The 25786-nt window shown below is 36.4% G+C and overlaps 1 protein-coding gene and 2 long non-coding RNA genes across 3 annotated transcripts in view; 1 reads left to right on the top strand and 2 right to left on the bottom strand.

The window, feature by feature from the left end:
* Positions 1-1384: 1384 nt before the first annotated feature.
* On the bottom strand, positions 1385-7308 carry LOC116422744. The gene is made up of 2 exons (XR_004233260.1): positions 5557-7308; positions 1385-4860 (listed from the first exon to the last, which is right to left on the bottom strand). It is a non-coding gene; the product is annotated as an uncharacterized LOC116422744 (long non-coding RNA).
* Positions 7309-11550: 4242 nt separating this feature from the next.
* Positions 11551-17535, bottom strand: LOC116422743. Its single transcript, XR_004233259.1, has 2 exons — positions 16936-17535; positions 11551-16516 (listed from the first exon to the last, which is right to left on the bottom strand). It is a non-coding gene; the product is annotated as an uncharacterized LOC116422743 (long non-coding RNA).
* Positions 17536-17632: 97 nt separating this feature from the next.
* Positions 17633-25786, top strand: part of RAB30 (RAB30, member RAS oncogene family) — a 103227-nt gene continuing 95073 nt past the window's right edge. Inside the window, exon 1 of the mRNA XM_003764606.4 lies at positions 17633-17942. The gene's annotated coding sequence lies outside the window, so the exon portion shown is untranslated. The remainder of the gene's footprint in view (positions 17943-25786) is intronic.

The following is a 25786-nucleotide window of genomic DNA, read 5'->3' as shown; positions in this document are numbered from 1 at the left end:
GGAAATATTGGAGGGTAGTAAAAAGTATGTTGGAAAAAATGGAGTAGGAATGATGAATGGAAAAAGCCAAAGATTTACAGACCACATCAAAATCTTATAGATCATTTCATTAATATTTTTTTCCCAGAAAATAATTGGTAGGCACTATATATGGTAAGCTCTGAATACCCCCCAAATGAAATTGATTATATTTTGTTATTAAGATGAAAATCATTCTTGAATCAAGAAAGGTACAGTTATATCAGCTTCATAGAGCATAGATAAAAAATAATACAAAAGAAAAAAAAGAAAATACGTGGTATACAATTAAAACAATTCCAATACCATCTGGGGGCAGATAAGATAAGTGGTACCATGGATAGAGTGCTGCTGGGCCTGGAGTCAGGAAGACTCATCTTCATGAATTCAAATCTGGCTACAGATACTATGTGACTCAAAGCAAGTCGTGAACTGTTTGTCTCAATTTCCTCATCTGTAAAATGAGCTAGAGAAGTATCCTCCCTCCCCAGTATCCTTGCCAAGAAAATCCACAAAGAGTGGGACATGACTGAAAGAACTAAATCTCATCTATGAAACAAGTGTTTGATGACAAAAATATGAGTAATAGAAATGAGACACTAATTACAATTATTTCATATAGAAGTTAGAGATCATTTGCTATAATAAAAAGCCTAAATATATCTATATCTTACTCCATACTTGACTTATCAGAATATTATTCTGACAAATATTTTGTAATCAAAAAGCATTTATTAGAAGCGTCCCATGTGCTAGGCATTGTGCTATGACTTGGGGATACAAATATGAGACAGTGTGTGTCCTTAAGAAATAAGATTAAAATCTGAAACAGACATTTGAGATTCCCTAGTCCAATCCCTCTTTTTATGGCTGAAGAAAATAAGACAACAAATTAAGTGACAATATGTGTATGGTGGATTTAAACTCACTTTCTTTGACTCCAAATGTTATGTTCTATAGCATATGAATTTATATCCTTTAGGATGATAAAACAATCATAAGTTGACATTGTATATGAATTGTGAATTTTCTTTTCTCTGCAATACGATTCAAGACAATCTCAAAGGACTCATGATGAAACATGCTATTCACCTCCAAAGAATGAACTGTTGTCTGTACAGACTGAAACATACTTTTTCTTTCATTTGTTCAAGTCTACTTGTATAAAATGATTACTATGGAAATGTTTTACATGATCACACATATATAATCTAAGTCAAAATGCTTATCAGGGAAAGGGAATGGAGGAAAAGAGAGGGATAGAATTGGGAACTCAATTTAAAAATTGCTTTAATATGTAATTGAAGCAAAATAAAATAACTTTAAAAGGTCCTCCGTTGGACATATTTGTAGGAGCACTGGTAAATAATTGAAAAAAATATTCATTTATTGGGGACTGGCTAACCAAAATGTCATGTGAACAGTATATTATTGTAATATAAAGATTATAATGCTTTAAGATTTGCAAAACACTTTATGAATATTAACTCCTTTTAATCCTGGCAGGTAAATACTATTATACTTATTTTACATACGAGGAAACTAAAGCAGGCAGCAGTTAAATTGGCACATCCAGGGTCACAACTAGTGATTGAGGTCAGTTTTATCTGGGTTTCCATGTCTATTGCTGCATTCACAGTACCACTCAGCTGCCTTCAGAGAAACATGAGAAGACTTAGATAAACTGATAAAGTAAAAAGAAATAGGGATAGGATAGTTTCAGTACAATATAAATAGAACTCTCATCAAATGAAAATACCGTGTAAATATGACCTAAATTGTCTTTGGAAAAGATATGAGAAAATGTATCTTAGTGCTTTCTTTATAGAGGTGAAGACTGAGAAAATGGACCACTATGTTCTGGACTGAGATGGGATTTGTTGGTTTTATTTGAACTGATTATTTTTTCTCATCACAGTATCTATCACATAGTAGCTACTTAATGTTTGTTCCCCTTACCCCACTTTTTTTTTTTTTTTAAATTTTGGTTATACATGATAGCTCTGGAGAGATGCTACAAAATGAAGGTAAGTTAAGAGAAAAAAATTATCAATAACTTAAAAGTTTTTTGCTGAAATTTAAGTGCATTTAAGAATGCACTAAGGTTAGGCAACAAATGACAGAAAAGATGTAAAGGTATGCAAAAGATTTGCAAACAAACCCTTTTCAGGAAAGAGGAAGCACCCTCTTAGAGACTTTAACATCATGTTCCAAATGTGGTTAGAAAGTAGCTAAGAGATCACAAGAAGGAAAAAAAGTAGTTAACTGGCAATTCATAGTGAAGACTGATCATGTATGAGGACTTTCAAAGATCAATTCACAAGGTAACTGAATTCAAAGGCATGTAAAATATTTCAGATCTCATTAATAGCTGAAAAATGGTAATATCAATAGTTATCAAATTATATACTTAATGTTTTATCTGTATAAGTTTTATAAGAATAATTTATAAGACTTGAATGTATTGATGAGGGTATTAATAGGGAACAGGCAGGCTTTTGAAAATGATATTGAACAGTCGACTACATATCACTCAAGCCACTGGTGTAGAAATTTAAGATCTCCTGGTGCTTATTGCTTGTTGACCATAAGGCCAAATGAGCCTTGGGAATAGATTAAATCATAGGCACAATTAGAATTATAATTTTGGGGTCACCTAATTCATCCTCTCATTTTATCCATAAGTGAACTGAGGCCCAGGAAGTCTATGACTTTCCCAAGGTCACACAGGTAGTAACAAAGGCAAGATTTGAAGATAGGTCCTCTGGTTTCAGAATCAGTGCTCTTGAAATTCCACCCCTGAAAAACAAACAAAATTTTATTTGGTAGAGCAAAGCGATTCCTTTAAGAGGTCTCATGCATTTATCAAAGCAATTAGGAGCCTCTTCTCAATGGACAACCTATGGAACTTATCCATTAGTATGCCAAATGGTTTTGTGGGGAGGGGAGGATATGAAACCCTACTATTAGGATTTTAATATGGGCCATTTCAAGGAGAAGCAAGGGACCTTTAACAAAATCTGTCATTTCCCACAGGCAATTCAGCCAATACTCTTCTTCCTTATACTCCAATTTAGCATCAATTTACACTGTATCTTAAACACAGAAAACTATAATTTCTTAAAAAAATAAAGCTGTACATTATTCAAAAGACAATGGAGAGGCATATGGTTATATATGAGAATTGGAAAACTGGAGAAACTGGAAGAGAAAAAAAAAAACTAAGTGGGATGTATGTACCCTATTGTCATCAAAAAAGGTAGATAAATACTCTTTGAAGAACTCAGAATTTTGTTGCAAAAGATGTCCAGCTATGAAGGATTGTAATTTGTATCACTAGACAGGAATAGCCACATCAATGGGATCACATTTGATAGGTTGGGTGATTTGTTCAGTTATCACACAGCAAGTATCTGAGGCCAGATTTGAATTTGGGTCTTTACTCCATTTCCACTACTGTATGTACTAAAAGCTAGACCTTTTTCCAATATAATACTGTGTTGAAGGGCAAAGTATTTCATTTGAGTCCTTTTCTATACTTTCTACCTCAGGAGTGTTAGGACAATGCATTATAAATGTTAAATATTTCTATTGAAATAGATTCTATGATTTTTTTTTCATTGAATTTTAAAGAGACTTGGGTTGCAAACTACTCAGCCAAATATTAGAAATATAACTACCACATATTAAATATCCCTACTCAAAAGTGTTTTATTAAGGGCTGTGACAAACACAAGCACACCTAAATGGTTTCCATGGAGGACCAAGCATCAAATAAGATTTGAAATGCATAGCCAATTAAAATATTCATGGTTTGTGCAGAGGGAAAGCAGCCAATAGAGCATTACATTGAGCAATTGTTTTTTGAGAAATTCAGGAAGGGAATGATGCCAATTTACTGTACAACACTTAGATTCTTGGGGTTTATAGAGAGTATCATGCCTCTAGACACTGATGTGGTTGTTCTACTCCACATTTATCCGCCCTTATAAGAAACATTTTTGAAATTGCACTCCAAGGGTGGGGATGCCATGGGACAAAGGATTCCTCTCGATTATTTTCCCAACATAGTTTTAGGTTCAACCCTGTATGGGGATACTGTAGAGGGGATTCTTGAATCAGATAAAGCAACAGAACCAGTGCATTATCAACTTATATGATTGATAATTAGAAGTGTTAAAGATGATCTATTCCAGCCCTATGCACCCCACCCCTATTTTGCAGATGAGGAAACCAAAAGCTCAGAACAAATTTACTCAGTAAAATAGCAAAGCTAGCATTCATATCCAAATCCTTTGACTCGCAAATTTAATGCCCTAATAGCCTTTTACAATTCTAAGTCTGTAATTTAGAAATGAAAGCATCAAATTCCTTTCTGATAAAGCTATCATTAGCATATTTTGCTGGTCATTTTTTTCGGTTGTGTCCAACTTAATCTCTGGACCCGTTTTCTCATTTGTAAACTGATGGGGGATAGGAATGGAGATGACTAGAAGTTATCTATGATCCCTTCTAACTCTACATTCTAAGCATAATCTTATGATTTGCCTGCCTAAATTAGTTCCTCTAATTTCTTTGTTAGTATCTTCCCAGACATCCAGGCTCAAAAAGTATGAATTATGTTCAATTGTTTTCTTCTCTAACTTATGTCTCCAAAAAATTGTCAAGTCCTATCTCTGCAATCTTTCTGTCATCTGAAGGCTATTTTACATTCCCAGTATGGTCACCGTTGTCTCTTATTTAGCCTCTTCACAGATACCTCCCCTCTATCCTTTATATTGGTGCCCAAATACTCTTTCTCATTCAATCTTGGCATTCATCTACCAAAAATGAGGTCTTCACCTGTAAAATAAAAAAGATTGAATCAAGTTTAAGTTTTTTTCATTTCTACCTGTTTATAATGGGAGACTCCTGTTATTCCAAAGATGGCTAGGACTGATGGATTTAAGTTCCAAAGAAGGTTTAGTTACAAAAAAGCCAACTTTGCCTTAATATGAGAATCTTTCAATAATTAGAGCTAAGAATGAAAATAACTTAATGAAGTAATAATCATTTCAGCATTGTGCAGACCATTTCTCTAGGATGTAACTAATTAAATTTTACTTTTAATATTTCATGATTATACAGGGTGTTCCAGAAGTCTTAGTGCAGTTAATGTTCTAAAACTTAAAATTGCATTAAGACTTTTGGGACTTCTCCAAATATTTTTACCCATAATCACCTTCTCAGGTTTTTTTCCCCTAAGATCTGATGTTTCTTATGCAACAAGATAACAGTATATGTACACATATATTGAATTTGACATATTTTAACATATTTAACATGTATTGGACTACCTGCCATCTAGGGGAAGGGGTGGGAGGAAGGAGGGAAAATTTGCAACAGAAAATTTTGGAAAGGTCAATGTTGACAAATTACCCAATGCATGTTTTGTAAATAACTTTTAAAAAATGGAAAAAAATAAGGTCATCATTTTGGAGGAGTTGTGGAGAGTTGGTTATTAAAACATTTATCAACATACACAGAAAAAATTCTTACCCATAAAAGTATTATTGATGAAATTTTCATTCTGGGATGATTGTAAGCTTCTAGGTCACATATTCCCATCCAATCAAATCAGAAAATAGGAGTTTTAACTTAAGCCTAATCATCCAAAGTCAAGCCACAATGTATTCCAAACATGATCACCTTTGAATTAGTTACTAGCAGGTAGTTGGCAAATCTTTCCTGAAATATAGAGTCAACAGCATATCAAACTAGTATTGCTAATGCCAAGAGAATGAACTATTTTGGAGTAATGTTATCCTTCATGAGGTCTTAAATCAAGCAGACATTGATTACTTGTAAAGGTTATTGTAGAAGGGATTCCTAGTCTGGAAGTCTTTGAGGTCCCTTTTGTTGAGATTCTGTCATCTGGAGAGATTGGTGTATAAACATTAAAAAAAGGGGAATGGTCATTATAAGCCAACATGGGTTCATTTTGAACAGTCATGCCAAACTAAGCACATTTCCTTTTATAATAAATCAATAAACCATAACCACTTACTATGTAGCAAGAGCTGTATGAAGTGCTGGAGATTAAAAATAAAGGGGAAAAGATTCTGTCCTCAAGGAGATTCCAATCTAATGGGGAAGTCAAAATGCAAACAAATACATACAAAGCAAACTATATACAGGAAAAATAGGATATAATTAGCAGAGGAAAGGCAATGGATTTAAGAGGAGTTAGAGAAGGCTTACAGTAAGACAGAATTTTAGCTGGGGTAAAGTCAGGGAACATTTGAGATTTTGGGCATTGGAGATGAAAATTTCAGATGGAGTTATCTCGTTTATAGATCAGCTAGGCCAGTTGTCACATCTTAAACACTAGGCCTAGAATTAAGAGGAGTGCGGGAAAAATAGGAGAATCTACATTATGAAGGGCTTTAAAAGGCCAAATGGTATTTTACATGGATCTTGGAAGTAATAGGAAGCTACTGACTTTTAATGAGTAAGGGGTATGACATGGAAGTGACTTGCAGGAAGATCCATTAGCAAGCCATTAAAATAATCCAAGTATGAGGTGACAAAGGCCTACTCCATAGTAATAAGTGTAATAAGTATTTAAGAAATGTTTTAAAGGTGAAATTGGTAGGCCTTGGCAACAGATTAGATATGCATTCAGGATGAAATGTAGTGAACCTGAAGAAATGGGAAGATGCATTGTATTCTACAGAGAAAGCATGAATAATTTTTTGTTTCGGGGAGAGGGGGGGAATTATGAGCTCTGCTTTGGATATGGCAAGTTTTGATGCTTACCAGATCTCTAGTTTAGTTATCTGAAAAGCAGTAATCCAACACTGGGAGGTTAACAGACTTTGGGCAGGATAAGTAGATTTGACAATCCTCAGCTTGAAGATGGTAATTAAAATTGAGGTCACTAGGTGAGCTACTATAGGAGAAATGAGGGTCCAGTATCAAATCCTAGGTATCAGCTGTTACATTTGATTAATTGGTATTATTTAAATGAGGATCCAAGTAAAGGAACAGTAGGGGAACAGGAGAGAATGGTATCCCAAAAACAAGAGAATTAAGGAGAGGGTAAATTATCTTCAAAAGCTGCAGAGAAGCCAATATGAAGATTTAGAAGTGGTCTTTGAATTTGGCAAGGAAGAGATTAGATTAGTAACTTTGCAACACTGGTAGATGGTGGAAGGAATAGATTGCCAGTATAAGAATTAATCCTTAGCTAAAATCTGGCCTCAAAACACTTATGTGACTCTTGGCAAGTCACTTGATCCTGTCTGCCTCAGTTTCCTCATTTATAAAGGGAGTCAGGGAAGGAAATGGCAAGTCATTCCAATAATCTTGTGAAGAAAACCTCAAATAGAATCATGAAGAGTTGGACACAACTGAGAAATAACTTTGAAAAGTGAAGTTTCAATTAAGGTCCAAAAGATATTGTAACCGGTTAAAAAAAAATGGAGGTACTTAGTCTTGTCAAGTTTGGCCACAAGGGGAAAAAATTTAGGACTATTAGTAAGCAAGGATAAAAGGATCAAGTGCGGAGTTTTTGAAGATGGGGATGAGATTTAAACAGATGAAATAGGGCAAGTGCTGGATGACTGAAGCAGAATTGAAGATACTGACTGGAGTAACAAAATGCAATTTGAGTCCTGAACTTGGGAAATGAAACAATGTTGTTGTGATTTGCCTGTTAAGTGTGTCTGGCACCAGATTTGAATTCAGTTGCTTGATTCCAGGGCCGTTGCTCTATCCCCTATGTCGTCTAGCTTCTCCCCTACTCACGTTTACAGGTACAGTGATTTAGGAAAACAAAAAATTGTACACAGCTAGGCCTAGAGACAAAGTTGAAACCTGGACACAATGGATAGCCCCGGACAGTTCAATGAACGTTTCTTCAGCTGTAAGAGAGGGATAATACATTCTCACAGAATTATTGTGACAAATGAGATTTTCATAAAATGCCTAGCACAATGTCTGATTCACAGCAGGAGGCACAATCAATGCTTGTATCATTCCTTAGTGAACATTCAGTATAACACAGCTGCCATTCTGGCTAATGCAACCTACCCACTTAATAGCAGTGTAGAACTCATGAAAAAAAGTAAAATTCTTTTGTCTTAGTCATATCACATTAGTTCTAAGCATCATACGTTGGGATTTCAAATTGGAAGTAAGACTAGAATGGTCTAACAGGATGATTTCAGAAAGGCCTGGAGAGACTTACACCAACTGATGCTGAGTGAAATGAGCAGGACCAGGAGATCATTATATACTTCAACAATACTATATGATGACCAGTTCTGATGGACCTGGCCATCCTCAGCAACGAGATCAACCAAATCATTTCCAATGGAGCAGTAATGAACTGAACCAGCTATGCCCAGAGAAAGAACTCTGGGAGATGACTAAAAACCATTACATTTAATTCCCAACTCCTATATTTATGCCCACCTGAATTTTTTATTTCCTTCACAAACTAATTGTACAATATTTCAGAGTCTGATTCTTTTTCTACAGCAAAATAACGTTTTGGTCAGGTATACTTATTGTGTATCTAATTTATATTTTAATATATTTAACATCTACTGGTCATCCTTGCCATCTGGGGGAGGGGGTGTGGGTAAGAGGTGAAAAATTGGAACAAGAGGTTTGGCAATTGTTAATGCTGTAAAGTTACCCATGCATATATCCTGTAAATAAAAGGCTATTAAATTAAAAAAAAAAAAAAAAAGACTAGAATGGTCTTGAAACTGTCACATGATGATTTAAGTTACTAAGAATATTTTGCCTGGGAAAAAAGTCAAATAGGATTGGAACCTACAAAGATACAAAGGCATATTTCAACTAAAACTCTTAAGAACTGTTACCAAATAGAATGTTGTGACTAAGGAGTGCTTAGGAGTAGGTAGGCACATTAAAAAAGTGGATCTGTCCCCTATTGTATTTTCTTCTATTCATTCATCCAATACTTGTCTCCACTGATGTGCTTTGATGAGCTATCACTTCCATTTGTAAAAGATGATTTCCATTTCCTAAAGGAATTAAAAACTTAAAAGACCACACACATCTGTCAAAAACTGAAATCATGGAATCCCGATGATTGCAGTCTCTTCCTGTTTTCAAGTCAAGACATTATGGCACATAGCAGTAATTCTTGATACACACTTCATATTGTACAATTAGCATCACTAATGGACATATTCTAGAAACTGACTAGAACAAAAATGTGCTTGGGAAGTTTCTCTAAGAAAATGAGTATATTTCTGTCAATTTTGGAAACTAAAATAGCAACATTTGATAAAACAACAATGACCTCTAATAGATGTATTCATCTGATAAACAAGAATTTGAAAAGCATATTCACTAAAAAATTATAAACCTACACCATTGGGCATTTTGACGTTTCCAAAGTTCATAACTCATTTTCACTATGAACTGACAAAAATCATATAGCAACTTTAAAAGGCTTTATCAAGAAATGCGATGTAGAAATGATTTTCTAATATATTTGAAACAGCACAGATTTTGATTATATAATCAGAGAACTCTAAATCTGTTTCTTCTTGTAACATGGGGATAAAACCTCTACTACTTACCTTGGGGTTATGGGGTTCAGATGATATGCTTTGCAAACCTTGAGAGATCTGTATACTATTTAACCTCAACATAAGACCTTATAAATAGGCCCATAGGCATTAGGGAAAATTAAAAATTAGTAGCATGCATTAGAAATTCATTTGAGGGTTAATTTATGGAATGGACACTATTATTTCAATTTTCTCAAGTTCACTATTTACCAGCTAGCCTTTTGATTTAATAGCAAAACTAGTTTTCCCTCAAAATGTGGACCTCAGTGCCCTCTACAGCCAGTAACAGAACACTGATGGCAATCCTTAACAAACTTAATTTAGAAAAAGAAACCAGTTTTGTTTCCAAAGGTAATCTGTCCCAAAGTTAAAAGCACTTTGGAAATCAAGATGGTAAATGTCAATCAATCAACAAACCAATCAACCAGTATGGCTAGCAGAAGTGAACTTTTCTTCAGGAACAAAAATCAAGAGAATTGTCTTCCAAAGACTGCCTGAAATCACTAGAAAATCAAACCAGCATGGAAGTCATAGTTATATAGGGAAACTAGTAACTCCTGCCTACCCAACTAGCTAACTTGAAGGCAAAGGGTGTTTTAGATATAAAAAAAGTCCTTTTTTTTGATGTCAGTGCCACACTAGTTTACGTATGACATTTTGTCACTATAAGCAATAGGTTTTACACTTGGAACATCCTCCCTACTGCCCTCCATGTCAGAGTAACTTCTGGATAGATCCATCTCTCATCTCCATCACAAGGCAAAATCTGATTATTGCACTAGAAAACAGGCTGGTTTCAGAAAAGCCATGAACTGATGCTGAGTAACATGAACATTGTACCCAGTAACAGCAAGAGTGACGACCAACTATCATACTTCACTCTTCTCAGCAGTAGTGATTCTAGACAATTCCAATACGCTTTGGATAGAAAATACCATCCGTTTCCAGAGAAAGAACTGAGATTGAAGAATATTTTTTTAATGAGGTTTTCCCCTTTTGTTCTGATTTTTTTCATAGAATATGAAAATGTTTAAAATAATTGTACATGTATATGTACAATGATTGTACTTCTATCAGAATGTTTGCAATCTTGGGGAGGTGAGGGAAAAAAAATTGGAACTCAAAATTAATGTAGAAAATGATATGCATAATTGGTAAAATGCTAGTGAAAAATTAAAAAAAAAAAAAAGCAAATCCTTGAAGGCAAGGACTATCTTATAGGCTCAATGTTTCAATAATTTATATAATCCTACATGAAATCTTTGAGGTAACATATCAGTTTTAACTTCAGTCAACAAGCATTGTTATGCTAACCAAGGTGTAAAGCAGATGGAATCAATACTCATATCCTCTTTCCACTTTCATACAGAGGCCCAACCAACTTTTCTTTCAGTCAACTAGTGAACTGAATTGGGCATGACTGGGAAAACGTGAGAAATGTGGAAAGGGAACCTCATTCACCAAAATTGCAATCTCCATACCTTACTCTCTTAAGTAGCCATGGGAGTAATTTTAGGACTTTTTGGAAATTATATTAAAAAAAAAAATTCTTAAGGCTTTTAAAGTTTGAATGGAAAACTAAGAACTGAGAGGAAAAGTGAAGAAAACTAAATAAAAGGGACCTCCTCATGAGGGAGGAACCCCGAGGGGAAAAAACTAAAATGCTCAGGTTATCTCAGGCACCATTTTAAATATATATATATATATAAATGTCTCCTCTCCTCCCAGCAGAAAAATGCTTATAAACATCTTAATATAAAGAATCTTGCTGAGGAATAAACATGTTAGTAGGAAAATATGGACAGCAGTAGTTGACTTAGAAAGGCCAGCAGAACAGATAGTGAAAGCAAAATACATGCACAGTGTAGAGGTCAAACTGAGTCATGAAGTGCAGCAAACTAGGTTTTAAACAAATTGGTCAATGAAGCACAACTTTGTGTTACTAGAATATAGTGAAAATATTTTAAAATTTGGTGTAACATACAATTCCTTGAACAGAGGTTTAACTTTACCCAAACTAATTCTATTAATTTATAAATGTGTAATATAACCCTACAAAATGTTATTTTGAAATTGACTGCCTCCAGAACACTTTTCCCCCCCACTTCAGTGTTTATCCTATTAACCATATATCACTATTTACTTAGAAAAGCATAATCTTAAGCAATATATTGAGGCTAAGTAATTACTGGTCAGATTAGAATTGTGGCCCCAGTTTCTACAGTTAATCTCACTCTAAAAAAATATTGTAACTTCTTAAATGAGGAAACTGAAGTCCAAAATATTTAGGTAATCTGCCAATTCATGTGTCATGGCAAAGTTGCTTTGGGTACAGGTAAAACTGTGAATCTAATGCTTTTCTCCCAATATGATCTATTTTTGAAAACAAAACCCCCCAATTCAAATGTTAAGACCTTTGGAATTACTCAGGATATTGGTCATTAAATCATTGGGTGACTAATCCAAGTTAATCAATAGGCTACTCTCCAAATTCAGATGTAAGAGTATTGTCATAAGGATTCAAACTAAAGCTAATTCAAGGAGAAACATTCCAGATCCACACTCAAATATTGTGCTAGTCTAAGACTTTGAAGGGTATCATATACATTTTTTTTTAGCCACTGCAGATGCAATCTGTTTATGTGTTAATATTCTCGTGCTTTGTTTTTTTAAACTGCCATTTCCCTCAATAACTTTATTCAGAAAGATAACTTCTGTTGTTCATATGCCATTGTTGTCTATAATCTTTGTCAGCGCCAGCCTTTTAGCCATACCTGTTAAATAGAAAAAAAAATGTTAAAAAAAAAAATTAAAAAAACCAAACATTAATTACCTGTTCCATTTTGTTACAATTTTGTTGCTACTTGCTAAGGATGCCTTATCCCAGGGCAGAGATATTTGAAATTCAACCAGTACTGTGCTTCATTTGAAACCACCACAAAATCCCAAGACTGTATCTTTCTCTTAAATTTAAGCCCAAGAAAATACTGTGGGAAAATTTTTCTTTTTTTTCTTAAGTGAAACAATTATATAATTTTCCTCCCACAACCATTAGGTTTAACACTTTGAGAGGGAGTATCTCCACCCTAGCTGCTCTTTCAAGGAAATTGAAAGTGTACCACTAACATTTAGCAAATTAGCTTAATTTCCCAAACTAACAGCTTTCATAACTTTACTTCCTTATGACTAGATTCTAAACATGCCGTATTCTTAACTTTGAAGACTTAACATTTTCCAACTTTTCAGAGGATGTGTGGACTCCTAGAAGGATACTGATAATTTCACATTTTCACTTGGGAAATTTGGTTAGAATACCGCAGTTGCTTTATGGAGAAGACAACCAACTCAGGATAATTACCTGGATTGATATTTTTGAAATTTAATATTCAAACCCGAACTCCTTAACAAATAAATACTTCTCTTCCCAGTCTACCCCAAACACCTTTAATCCATGCTTCAATTAACTTCTTAGACCCTCTATATTACTGAAACATGGACTCAATACTCTTTTTTTATGCACTTTAGGTTGGTTAGCTATTCCAACTCAACAGAATTGTTTAGGCTGGCATTTTGCACAAAGTATTTCCACACCTCCCTAAGGTAGTTTTAATTTTGATCACTTTAATGTTGATAAACTCTTAGTAATATAAGCCATAGGATTCCGAGCTAACAACTACCTTGGTGACATTTAGTCCTAATCCCTTGTTTGAAGGACGAATATGTCTAGTAACCTGCCAAAGATGATGTAGCTACCAAAGCTAGAATTTGTGATCTGGTTCTTTGCTTTCTAACATTAGGCCTAGAAACCTAAACAAAGAATTTGTTTTATAATTTCAGGTAAATCGTGTAAGAGATTATGACTCTGGTACTTGGGGTAGATCTGAAACAAATTCAAAACTTTCAATAGCCAAGATCATAGAACTAGGTCAAACTAAAAAATCAGCACACATTTGATATTAAAAATTCTAAAGTTCTGCATCTTTCTTAGACTGTAATTTCATTTGCCAGATTTACAATTAACTAATTAGGATTAAGCAATAACAACTATCTAGACATTAGGGCAAGTGTAGTTACATAAACTACTTAATTTTCTATCCCTGCCATTCTTAGATCATCCAATCAAATTTCATTTTGAAGTAAAAACAGGCCCAGAAAGGTTAAGTGACTTCACTAGGTTCACACAAATGTAAGTCAAGTCCCAACTTGAAATCCAGTGATTTCTGCCAATGTCAGATGCAGACAATATAATAACGAAACTGCATAAATCTTAACATTTTCTCAAAAGTTCACACAATCTAAAACCTTTCTCATGTATACAAATTTAAAAAAAAAACTTTCTTCATTTTCAGTTTTTCAAATTCTATTGGGCTTGACTTCATTATACCTGAAAAATAAAACATTTCCATTACCAATTAGATTTGCACTATTATGGGGGATGAAGTGGGGAACCACTAACAAATTTGACACTGAGATAGTAACAAAAAAAAAATTTGATTCTTTGCTAAAAGACATTAACTTTAAAAAGCCACTTACCTTAATATATAAAATGGACATAACACACAGGTGCTATAAATACTTGCAAATGGGAGGTATGAAGTTTTGCTTTATATACAGAGGAAGATGACAGAAATGTCTCTGATATAAAATAAGTCCTTAGAACACTTTGGAATGAAGAGCTCTTTTTCTTTGCTGACATCTCACTACTATTTAAAGATAGCATGAGAGTGTGGCTTTTTCCTTTATTTCTTTTTGGTTATGGCTAGAAGTGGAAGCCCATACAGTAACCAACCACCAGATGCCAGGGGACTGGCAATTAAGATTAAAATATTTCTTCTACGCTATCTGGGCAATGACTAATTGTCCTAGCACCATATAGTTCCAATTATATCATTCAGTCCAACCAGTGCCTGAAAAATATCTCTATAATATATACAATCTCAGCTTATAGACCAATAACCTGAATACACAAGTAAGTTTCCTTTTAGTGCCTTGATTTTTAAGAATCAATTATTCCTGAATTAAAGAATGTATAGTATGGGCAATTGAGAATATGTAACTGACTCACTGAAATCACAAGGGTTCCTACTGTATTTGTCAACAAGGAAATGTGTTACATAAAGATGAAAAATGGTATACTTGGTCCTAACGCACCTTGCTCTTTAGTACTAAGCTTTTCCATTTTAATAGATTACATTTTAAATTGTTAAAGTCAAGGGATTTTTTTGAATGCTGCTTGTACTGTGCTCCAATAAAATCTTAGCTTCATATATGTACCGGTCTGTATTAAGCTTTTTCATCCAATGCAAAAATACTGGGAAATAGAAACTTTTTCTCTTTTAAACAGTTTTCCTAATCAATTAGGCTAGAATTCATAAGTAGCAAAGTTATATTTCAATAATATTCCTTAAGACATCAAATCCATTCCACATAATGGAATGACAGTGAAACCTAAATCAGTACAATCGAAAAACTAGGCAAAATTTCATCAAAACATTATAATTATAATAATCAAGGATTCTGACACTGGTTTTAAAAATAAAGTTGTAATTTCATTTAGGATGTTCCATGAGGCTCAGGGAGAAACAAGTTTCTAAAATGAAGATTAGCTATTTTGAACTATTGTCTTTATGTCCTAAATAAATTAGGAAAAAAAATGAACAGCAGTTTTGAAGAATTAATTCATATAGAACTCAGCCACAAAAGGAAGATTTCCCAAGTGAACAGACATCTGTAAACAATGGCTTTTCCCAAAGGAGCAGTCTCATTGTCTCCTCAATTGTGTAACTGATGTTAAACTACCACAAGTATACCATAACACTTTTTCAAAGGCAAAAAAGACATTAGATGAAAGAATTCATCATGGCTTCTTTTAGCTGTCATACCAACAAAACATTTATGACTATAAAGAAATAAGACTGTCTCCACAAATACCAGGAAGAAAATAGTTTCATTATTTTATAGTCACACCCCATATGTTCATTAGTGAAGGCTGGAAAAATTTCAAACCGCTTTAAGATGTATCATGTTATGTACTACAATGAACTATTTTATTCTTCTCTTTTATCCACATACCAATCTGACAAGTAAACTTGTTTAATCCAGTTAGTGTTAAGTCTTTTCATTCCACCAAATGGGACTTCAAAAGCAATTCAAACAGAAGTGAAGATCTCTTCTGTAAAGAAATAAATCTTTTCTGTTCAAGGAAAGGTTCCAGGTAATTCAAGTCCATAAGGAAACGAGACATGCAAAAAAAATTTTTTTTTACATACTTAACATTACTTTGAAATAATTTTCACAGTTCACAAATATGGAATAGAATTATTACTTCTACTCATCTAGGATGTGAAATTCAACAGTTTTAGAATACAAGCAAAAACAAAACAAAAAGTATTTTTTCCTTGTACTTACCATTTTTTACTTACTAGTATCACTTTAGAACGAAAATGTTTCCAGATGTCTAGTACAAAATTATTCCCATTCAAAGCCTTTTTTTTTTATCACATATACAAATGATGCCAAGAGATCACCAAGGCCTTACACCAAAGAAAAGCCCATTCACTGTGTTGAACTGTTCCCCAAATTTCGACATTTAAAAAAGACAACTTGTTTTTATCCCCTGCATACATCTGAAAGAAAGACCTTTTAGTTAGTTTCCAAATATTTTCTTCTAGCTTTTCACTTTTAATCTCACAATCTCATTTTCCAAAAATAACCTCAATTACACTTTTATTTATTCAGCTATTACCAAGATCTAAAGTATACCCTTTTATTGATTCAAAATGCTTGTGTCTTTTTAGAATAGGAGTATAAAGGAGAGAAATGGTATAACAGAAAGATTAGATGGGTCTTCGGAAACCCGTAAGATGAAAAGAAATTTCATTCCATTTCCATTGTGCTGACAAACTCTGAAAAAGAACAAAAACAGAGAACGATTTTAATTATGTAACTGAAAAAGATAACTCGGCATACTTCACTTTAGTTTCTACTATTCTCTCTTTTAGCAAAATCGGCCCTCAAAAGTCACCAAAATTTGGGAGTCCTCAATTGAACCTGGAACGGTTATCAAAAGTGGAGAATTAAATATTACATCACTAGCCCGGCTACCCCCTCAGTCGCAGACTGACTTTCCAGCTCTAGGAACAGGGGTGAAAAATCTCCCACCCCGTCAGCTTCCCACCAATGTCATTACTAAATGAATAAATCAAATCTGCCTTCATTTGCTGATAGGCAAGAACCAGGTAGTGTCTCAATTACACAGTCTCAATCCTCCCCTCCCCCCACCCGAAGGCTGGGCTTTCACTATCTAGTTAGCCACCGATCAAACCTGATCCCGTGGTTCAAAGGCTATTGTCGTCTCTTATTCTTCTTTGTTTTCTTCTCTCTCTTGTTTGAAGGGGGGGGGGAGAAGTGGAGGAATCCCAGATAAGATTAAAAAAAAAAATACATGGAAAGGCCCAGAACCCTCCCGAGGGGGAGGGAGGAGCAGGAGCCGCGGAGATAAACATCTCGCTAGGAGCCGGGGCAGATCGGAGGCCGCAGGCGCGGCAAGCCAGGGCGGAGGCGGTCTCGAGACGCTAAGGGGACTGAGTCGCCCCCACTTCTCCCTGCCTAAGGGAGGAGGCCTCCGGGTCCACTCCCGTCCCGAACCCAGGAATCAACAGGGCCTGGAACCAGGCCGCTCCAGCCTCTCGTAGGGAAACGAGGCCTACCCTAATCCGTGGATCTCCGGGATCAAGTGAGAAGATCATCCCGCCGAGTTCCGGACCGGGCCCGCTCCCTATCCGGCCTGAGGAACTTGGCCTCAGTGGCGGGAAGCCCTAGGCAAGCCGCCCAGTCCTCTCCTTCTCGCTCGGTCCCTCGCCCCCCTCATCCTCCCGGCTCCGCGGCTGCCTCCGTGTGTGTGTGGGTCTAACATGGCCGCCAAGGCCACCCGCTCCCTCAGTCAGCCCAGGGTGCGCCCGGCTGCTGTGCATGCCGGGTATGGTAGTTCCAGTAGCTGACCCGGCGCTTTCTCGAGCTAGGACTGTGGAACTACTTTTCCCAGAATGCCTCGGTCTGGAGCATGGCTATTGGGGCCTTTTGGCCAGAGGGATGATGTCATTGAAAAAAACCCCACTGCATTCATTGTGCTAAGGTCTATCCCCCTTCTGCTTGCTGCTCCTCCTGCTATTGCTGCTTGCTCTCGCTGAGCTTAGAGCCCTGGCGGGGACTGACTCCAACTCTAGGACATAGGAGCTGGGGCATCGCAGCACCATCCCATGTGTGGGTGATTGGTTCACTCACACCTTGTTTCTGTTTATGCCTGGGGTGGGGGGACAAATCCCAAACCAGGTGAGTTGAAATGATTTATTGAAATGGTTCCTACCAACTTGTGCCTTCTTCTGATCTCTTTCTTTGGGGAGAGGTGGAGTGACGGGGCTGGGGAGTCACTAATGAGAAAAATAAAAATGCACTCCGCGATGTGGGTCATTGCGAAGAACAACTCCTCCTGGAGAAGCCGGGTGCCTGCGCCTTCCCAAGGGGACCCCCACTGCCCATCCCTCTCTGGGGATGGGGGAGGGGAACGGGGAGGCTGGAGAGCCCTGCTTTTGGAGAAGGAGACTAAGCCAGAGTTAGCCGCGCCTGCACCATCCCCATCAGGCAGCCCCGGCCCCTGCATGCATGCCCCGTTATCTCAGTGGGAATGATGCGAGGCAAGAAATGAAGATAATGGATTTCCTACGACGGGGACTTGAGCACGCTTTGATGTCGAGGTCGAAAGCGGCCAGCTCCTTCTCTCAGACGAGACGATCTCCTGGGTGGGTGAAGTTTGGCGCGGCTTCCGTGCCTGTGCGCGACTCTCCGCTCGTTTGAGGTGACAGTGTCCTTAGAGGCGAGCTCCATGCCAGTCAGAAGTAGTTCACGTGTCTGTGGCGCTGGCCCTTTCCCAACGGTAGAAGCAGCATTTTTGTTCGGGGCCGCCGGTCCGCCTGACGGCGAGGCGTTCAGCGTGGTGTGGAAGGCTGGTCCGCAGACGCGCGTGTGTGTGTGTGAGAGAGAGTCAGAGTCACGCTGCAATGGGTCTCACGCACTGCCGATAAGACAGCGATAGCCAGCGGCTCCCCCAGTCGCGGTCACCAGTAGTCACAAAGTAACGGGTTTGGCGTGCAGACCGAGGAGGGCAGCCCCGGCGCCGCTTTGCGGCTTAGGGATCGGAGGAGCTGCGAGTGCTGTCAACCTGAATCGGCCGTTACTTTGCTGGTGCCGAGGGACGGTGATGAGGCAGTGAGCGCAGTTTTAGGTAGATGGACGGATAAGCCGGGTTTCACTCCCCTCCCCCCCCCCCCCCCCAGTTGACCCACTTAACCGGGCAAAAGATCGTTTAAGTTTTGTGATCCTGGCTCGTGTAGGAATTGTCATGGGTACTAGTCTAATAAATATATGACTTTAAAATAAACAGCTGGCTTGTTCCAGAACAGATGTGGACGATTTTTCATAAGTCGTGAACCCTGGGAGATGATGACTTGAGTTGGCTCACCACACCCCTTTTTGGAATGTCAAGAGGACAAGAAATTTCACATTTTAGACTAGTATTAACTTAACAATTCCCCGAAATTTCACAATGGGATCAGTGGGGGAGGAGGGTCAAGGGTTGCTTTTCATTTTCTCAGAACCACATTGGATTCATTTCACAAAATACCTTCAGGGCTGAGTTTGTTATATAATATTTATGACTGATGCAACAAATGGAAAATCTATTCAGATTTATACAGAGGGGGTGTGTGTGTGTGTGTGTGTGTGTGTGTGTAGGGGTTGTGGGTAGGAGTATCTTTTTTAATTTGGGAAAGTTTTACTATTTCTAGAATCGTATTGCCTTAATCACCCCCTTTATTTCTCTGTGGATTTCTCTCTCAACTTTTGTATGGAGCTTCTTACGTTTGTCTCTTCCCTTTCTATATTCTTCATTTTACTTTTTTTTCCCACTCACCTGTTTCATCACCTTTCACCCTCCCTGTTTCTGTTTCTTTCCATCCTTTCTCCTTATCTTTTTGTCTTTCCTTTCCCTCTAATATCTTTTCTTCTGTACTACAAAATATAAAATCATCAATGTCCCTTTTGAAATTTGCTGTTCCCCAGTCTCACACTCAGCTCTAAAGAAGCTGTAGGTGACCCTCATGATTTTCCTGCTTTGGGTCTGTTGACTTGTGTGACACTTTGGTCCCTTGATAGGTACGTCTGTGGCATTCCAGAGAGTTACTATCCCAGAGAATATTCTGTGGACAATGGCATTCTCCATCAGTGTGTTTATATTAGTCTAGACATGATGATTTTAACGCAATCACTTCATAAGTACTTATCATGTAATTTTCAAAGAATAAATATTCTTCAGAGCAGTTTCCGGCTCATATATTTTTTTTTTTTTTTTTTTTTTTTTTTTTTTTTTTTTTTGTTATTCCATTTCCCTTTTTCTAGTGAGTGACTGAGTGGTGAGAAGATTTTCTTTTTCCTTCCTTCCTGCTCCCTGTTGAGTTCCTAAGGAATGATACATGCATTCAAACTGCCCTTTGTTTTCTAATAAGGTACAGGGTCTTGTAGCTGCATTTTTTCTTTTGTTTCTTTTTTGAGGTAGGGAAGGATTGTGTGATTATATACAGCTATCTCATGTGAGGTATAAAAAGGAATTCTTTTGCAGCACTGATTCTATTAGGTTTGGAAACCAGACAGCAGTTGTGGTCTAAGAGCAGCCACTGCTGGTATTTCAGGTGAGTTTGGAAACTGTCATCAGACCTGACACTTCTTACTGGTCTCCACGTTTTTGTGTGGTGATGATACATATGTCACAGGACTATTGTGAGAATCAAAGGAACAAATGCAAAACATTTTTTAAACTCTATCTAAATGTCTGAATTTAGTTAGTAATAGCCAGTATTAAAGCACTCTAGGATAATTAAGGCAAAAATGAAGTAAATGACCAGCTATTCTGGTGTCCTTGAATAATTACTGAAATATTCCCTAATCCCATTTTTCCATATACAAAAGGGGCATATTTCTACCTGCTTTAGAGAATCTGGCATACCAATGTAATACCAATTCCAATACCAATACCAACATAATCTGATCCAACCTATGTTTCTGATTTGGTTCCTGTTACTGCCCTAAAAATGTGGTAGGTCCTAAAATTTGTTCTTTCTAAACACTCCCTTACAGTTTTATCTTATCTTTATTCATGATATTCTATTTATTTGGAAGGTCCTTCTTGCCATGTCCCCCAATCAGACCATTATGTGTGTGTGTGTGTAATGTTACTTGTTTTCAATTTAATTTGTTTTCAGTTAGTAAGTCAATAAAGCATCTATGCCTACTATGTGACAGACTCTGAGCACTGGGGATACAAAGTAAGGCAAAAGAGAGTCCCTACTCTCAAAAAAGCTCACAGTCTAATGAGTGAGACAACATGAAAACAACTTTGTACAGATAAAATATATACAGGATAAATTGGAAATAATCAACAAGGGAGAAGTATAAGAATTCAGGGGAAATCAGGAATAACTTCCTGAAGAAGGTGAGATTTGGAGGAAGCAAGATCCAAAGAAGATCTCATTTTAGAAATGAGAAGGAAAAGAATTCAAGGAATGAGGGCATCAGTGATGAATGAAAATATCCAGAGTTGGGAGATGGAGTATTTTATAAAAGGAATAACTAGAAGGCAATGCCAATGTCATTAGATCATATGATATGTGGGAATGGTCATTAAAGTATAAGAAGCCTAGAAATGTGACTATTACTATTCAGCCATTTTACAATCAGTAGTTACCCACTTACTACTTTGTTTCCCCTTTTTGCTTTTGTGATTATGTACACATATGTGTGTGTGTGTGTATACACAAACATTTTTACTTGTCTTTGATCTCTTTGGGCTATATGTTCAGTAGGGGATCAAAAATATAAATAATTTAGTGACTCTTCTTTCCTAATTCCAAATAATTTTTCCAAAATATGTGGTTCAATTCCATAGCTCTATCAAGTGTGTTAGTGTTCCTATCTTCCTTTAGATAAATTGGCTGTTTATATTTTTTTTGATATTTAAGTGGGAAGGAAAATCTCTGAATTAATTTAATTTATATTTGCCATTTTTATTTGTAATCTAGAAGACTATTTCATGTAGTTGTTGTTAATTTACAAGTCTTCCTGTGAAGATTATATATTTTTTGACCTCTTATCCTCTGAAGAATGGATCTTGGTCTTAATTCTTCCCTATCTTCAAAGCAAATCCCAAAGGCCACTTTTCCCAATACTCTTTCTCTGATTCTCCTGGTTTCATTCATGTTCTCTTCTTTGAACTTTTATATAACTTTTTTTTTTTTTGTATCACCCTATGATACATAACATGTACAATTTCGTATTATTATTATTTGGGTGCATGCATTATTTTCTCAGAGATCTCATGCCTATGAAAACTAAGAGAAAATAGACAAACCAAATGAGATTAATGTAAGGTACCAGTGGCTATCCTAGGGCCCATAGTCTTATAAATATGATGAAAATAAATGAAATAGTGAACAATGAAGTGAAGCATAACAAGCAGTTGTTTGAATAACTGTAAGTGATAGCTAACTTCATGGTAGCCAGATCTCGGCAGCCTGTGAAATGATCCCCTGGAAAAGGGAGAGGGTACTGATGAAGGTATTTAAAATGGATACAGATAAAGTAAAAGAAAATCCATTGTTATTTGGTGTTAGTTTTTGAGGAGGGTTAAAAAAATGAAAAAGTTAAAAAAAAAAATCTCTAACTGTAGTCTATCATCACACTGCCCATTTTTCTTTTTAAAAATATTTTATTACATTTGTACATTTGTCTTGATACAGTGAAAGAAGATTCTGAGGGATTCTAAAAAATTTTTTCCTGGGAAATTTTTCCTTTAATTAGTAATGTTTTCTATCAGTAGACTGTGTGATATAATTGGAAAAGCACTAGATGGCAGATCAGAAAACTGGAGATTTCTTCCAGGCTCTGTGACTAAGTGCCTTTTTGACCTTGGGCAAATTACTTTACTTGATCCAGGTAACAACTTCCTGATCCATTAGGTGGAAAGGTTGAATTTACCTGGATGTACCTTTTTTTTTGCTTAGAGATTTATATCTTTAAGATTGCTCCCAATTCTCTGAATTCTATTCAGTAAATAGATATGTCTCTTTCTTTCTCTCCTTCCCTCTCTTCCTTCTCCTCCTTTTTTTTCTCCTCTCTCTCCTCCCCCTGTCTTTTTCCCTCCTCCCCCTCTCTTTTTGTGATGAGGATTGGAGTGAGATATTGAGATATATAGAATGGTACAATAGATATAGTAAGATTGTTTGGACTTTAAATCCTACCTTGGAGACATACTGGCTGTGTGCTCCTTTATTCAAGTCTTTTCACCTCTGAGTTCTTCAGGCTACTTTCTAAGGGAGAAAAGTTTTGCTAGTTTGTATTAGTAGAGGAAGTTGTTCTCTGGCTCCCCCAAAAATATATGTGTGTATATCATACATATTTCACTGAAATAGTTTTTGCTCACCATTAATTATATTTTAATTTCTTTCTTATTCTTTATACACTGTAAACTCAAATGATTCTGAAAAGAGCTGGCTGAAGGACCATTAGTTTTGAAAAATGTAATACTTAGTTCATAAATTTTTTTTGCTTATTTTCCTGTGACTTTTGTGCAGATATAATAAGATTTAATGAGACCTTTCTCTATATCAACATTTTTCGTCAGCAAAGTAGGATAAAGGGATTAACCTTAGGTGTACTATATTATAGGATCATAGATTAAAAGCTGGAAAGAACTTGGAGGCCATCTAGTAAAAAAATCCCCTCATTTCGCAAATGAAGAATTGAAGTCCAAAGACATTAAGTGGTTTCTATATACTGATACAGATAGGAAATGGCAGAGTTAACATTTGAACCCAGATCATTTAATTATAAATCCAATCCTTTTTTTTGTTCTACCATCCTGCCTCCCTTCTTATAGAATCATCAAATTTAGAGTTACAACTAGAAATTTTTGTGTGTAGGGCAAGAACCATAGATCCATCTCGGGGCAAGCATAGAAAGAGAGCCCTTCTTCAAATCTGGAGGGTGAAGAAGTGACCCAGCTGTAACTGAACCTACCAGTTTCCTCACTCCTCTCTCCATCTGATAACTTCTTACCCAATTATTCTATTAGCTAGATGCCAAGCTCGATAATTTCTATATTCCTGAAAAACCGAAATTGCTGCCAGAGCCATGTTAATTTGCTATCCCAAAACAAAACCCTGATTACTGCTTCTCCTATGACTCTGGAAGGGACTTTAGAGATCATTTGATCCATCTGTCTTATTTTACACATCACAGAACTCAGCATTAGAAGAGGTAGAATGATTTAATCACTCTGAAAAAATAGTTACCCAGATGTGTGCTGAAGTCAAATACTTGCTTAGATATTGTATCCTATTCAGATCCCAATAAAAGAATAAAGCTGCTGGCCCCAGGCAGTTTGACCTGCCAATACGTTGTGGCCACCTCCTGCTATCCAAATGGAGATATGCCCTTCTGCTGATGTCAGCGAATTAAAATGCATCTCTCTATGCCAATGCAGTCCTTTGCAGTAAACCTTCTGAAACCCTCCCCATTCAGTCCAGAAGACACCAGAACAGCAGAGGAAATGGTCGTGAAAACACTAGTTTTTATCACCTTGGTATCGAAGCACCAAATTTTAAGCTTATGCTATTGGCTCTGTGATAACATAGAAACTCCTCTGTTTAGCTTCTAAAACCCTTCACACCTTTCCAGGTTCATGGGATATCACTCTCCCTCCTGTACACTGTGATCCAGCCAGTCTGACCTTCTCTCTATTCCTCCCATATTCCATCTTCTGTCTTAGTGACTTTCCACTAACTGGCTGTCCTACTTGCCTGCAGTGCTCTCCCTGCTTATCTCCATCTCACAAAGTCCCTCTTTTCTTTAAAGATGCAGCTTGGGTTCTTCTAGTTTTTTTTTTTTTTTCTCTTGTGGTTTTTCCCTTTTGTTCTGATTTTTCTCTCCCAAAATGATTCATAAAGAAATGTGTATTTAAAAAATTAATGTACATGTAAAACAAAAAAAAAAATAAAACAATAATTTAAAAAATAAAGTTAAAAAAAAGGTGCAGCTTGAGCATCATCTTCTGCAAGATACCCTTCCTGGTTCCCTCAACCACTAGTGCCCTCTCTCATATTACTTTGTATTTGCTCATCTTATATTTATGTCAGATGTATTATATATATACATAGACACATACATATATATATATATATACATACATATATATATATATATATATATATATATATATATATATATATATACACACATATATATTCTTGTTGCTTGGTCACTTCAGCTGTGTCTGGCTCTTTGTAATCCCATTTTGGTATTTTATTGGCAGATACTGGAGTGGTTTGCCATTTCCTTTTCTATCTCATTTCACAGATGAGGAAACCAAGGCAAACAGGGTGAAACTTGCCTGAGATCACACAGCTAGTAAATATCTTTGGCCAAATTTGAACTCAGGAAGACTCATCTTCCTGACTCCAGGCCTGGCACTTTATTCACTGTGCCACCTAGTTGCCATTATATATATGTAAACATATATTATAGGTGTGTGTTTTTTCTTTTTATACTAGAATGTAATTAGTAGCAAACAGCACAGTGGAAAAGATGTTTGGAATAAGGGAGACCTGGGTACAAATTCTGTTTGAGGTACTTACTAGCTCCAGGTCAGTCACTTAAATAAGTTTAGCCTTAGTTTCCTCATCGGTAAAACCTTTGTCTTTAAATATCAAGAGGGTAGGAAAGAAGGATTGGATTTATCCTGTTTGGTCCAGAAGGTAGAATGAAGATTAATGACTAGATAATACAGGAAGTTTGTTTAACATGAGAAAGACACACTTGTAGGTGTCCAAAAATGCAATGGGATTGCCTTCAAAGATGGTGTTTCCCATATAATAATTAACCTTAGAGAGTTCTTGCAAGGACATTACGTGTGTGTGTGTGTGTGTGTGTGTGTGTGTATGTGTGTATAAATATATACATTACCTGTCATTACCTATGTAGCCTTAGTTAAGTCACAAGTCATTCTTAGGGCATCATGACATAAAGGGTTGAATGTGGAGTCAGTAAAACATGGGTTCAGATCTGATTTC

This window comes from Sarcophilus harrisii, chromosome 3 (assembly GCF_902635505.1).
Source record: "Sarcophilus harrisii chromosome 3, mSarHar1.11, whole genome shotgun sequence".
Classification (NCBI taxonomy): domain Eukaryota; kingdom Metazoa; phylum Chordata; class Mammalia; order Dasyuromorphia; family Dasyuridae; genus Sarcophilus; species Sarcophilus harrisii.
This window is presented reverse-complemented; position numbering and strand designations above follow the sequence as displayed.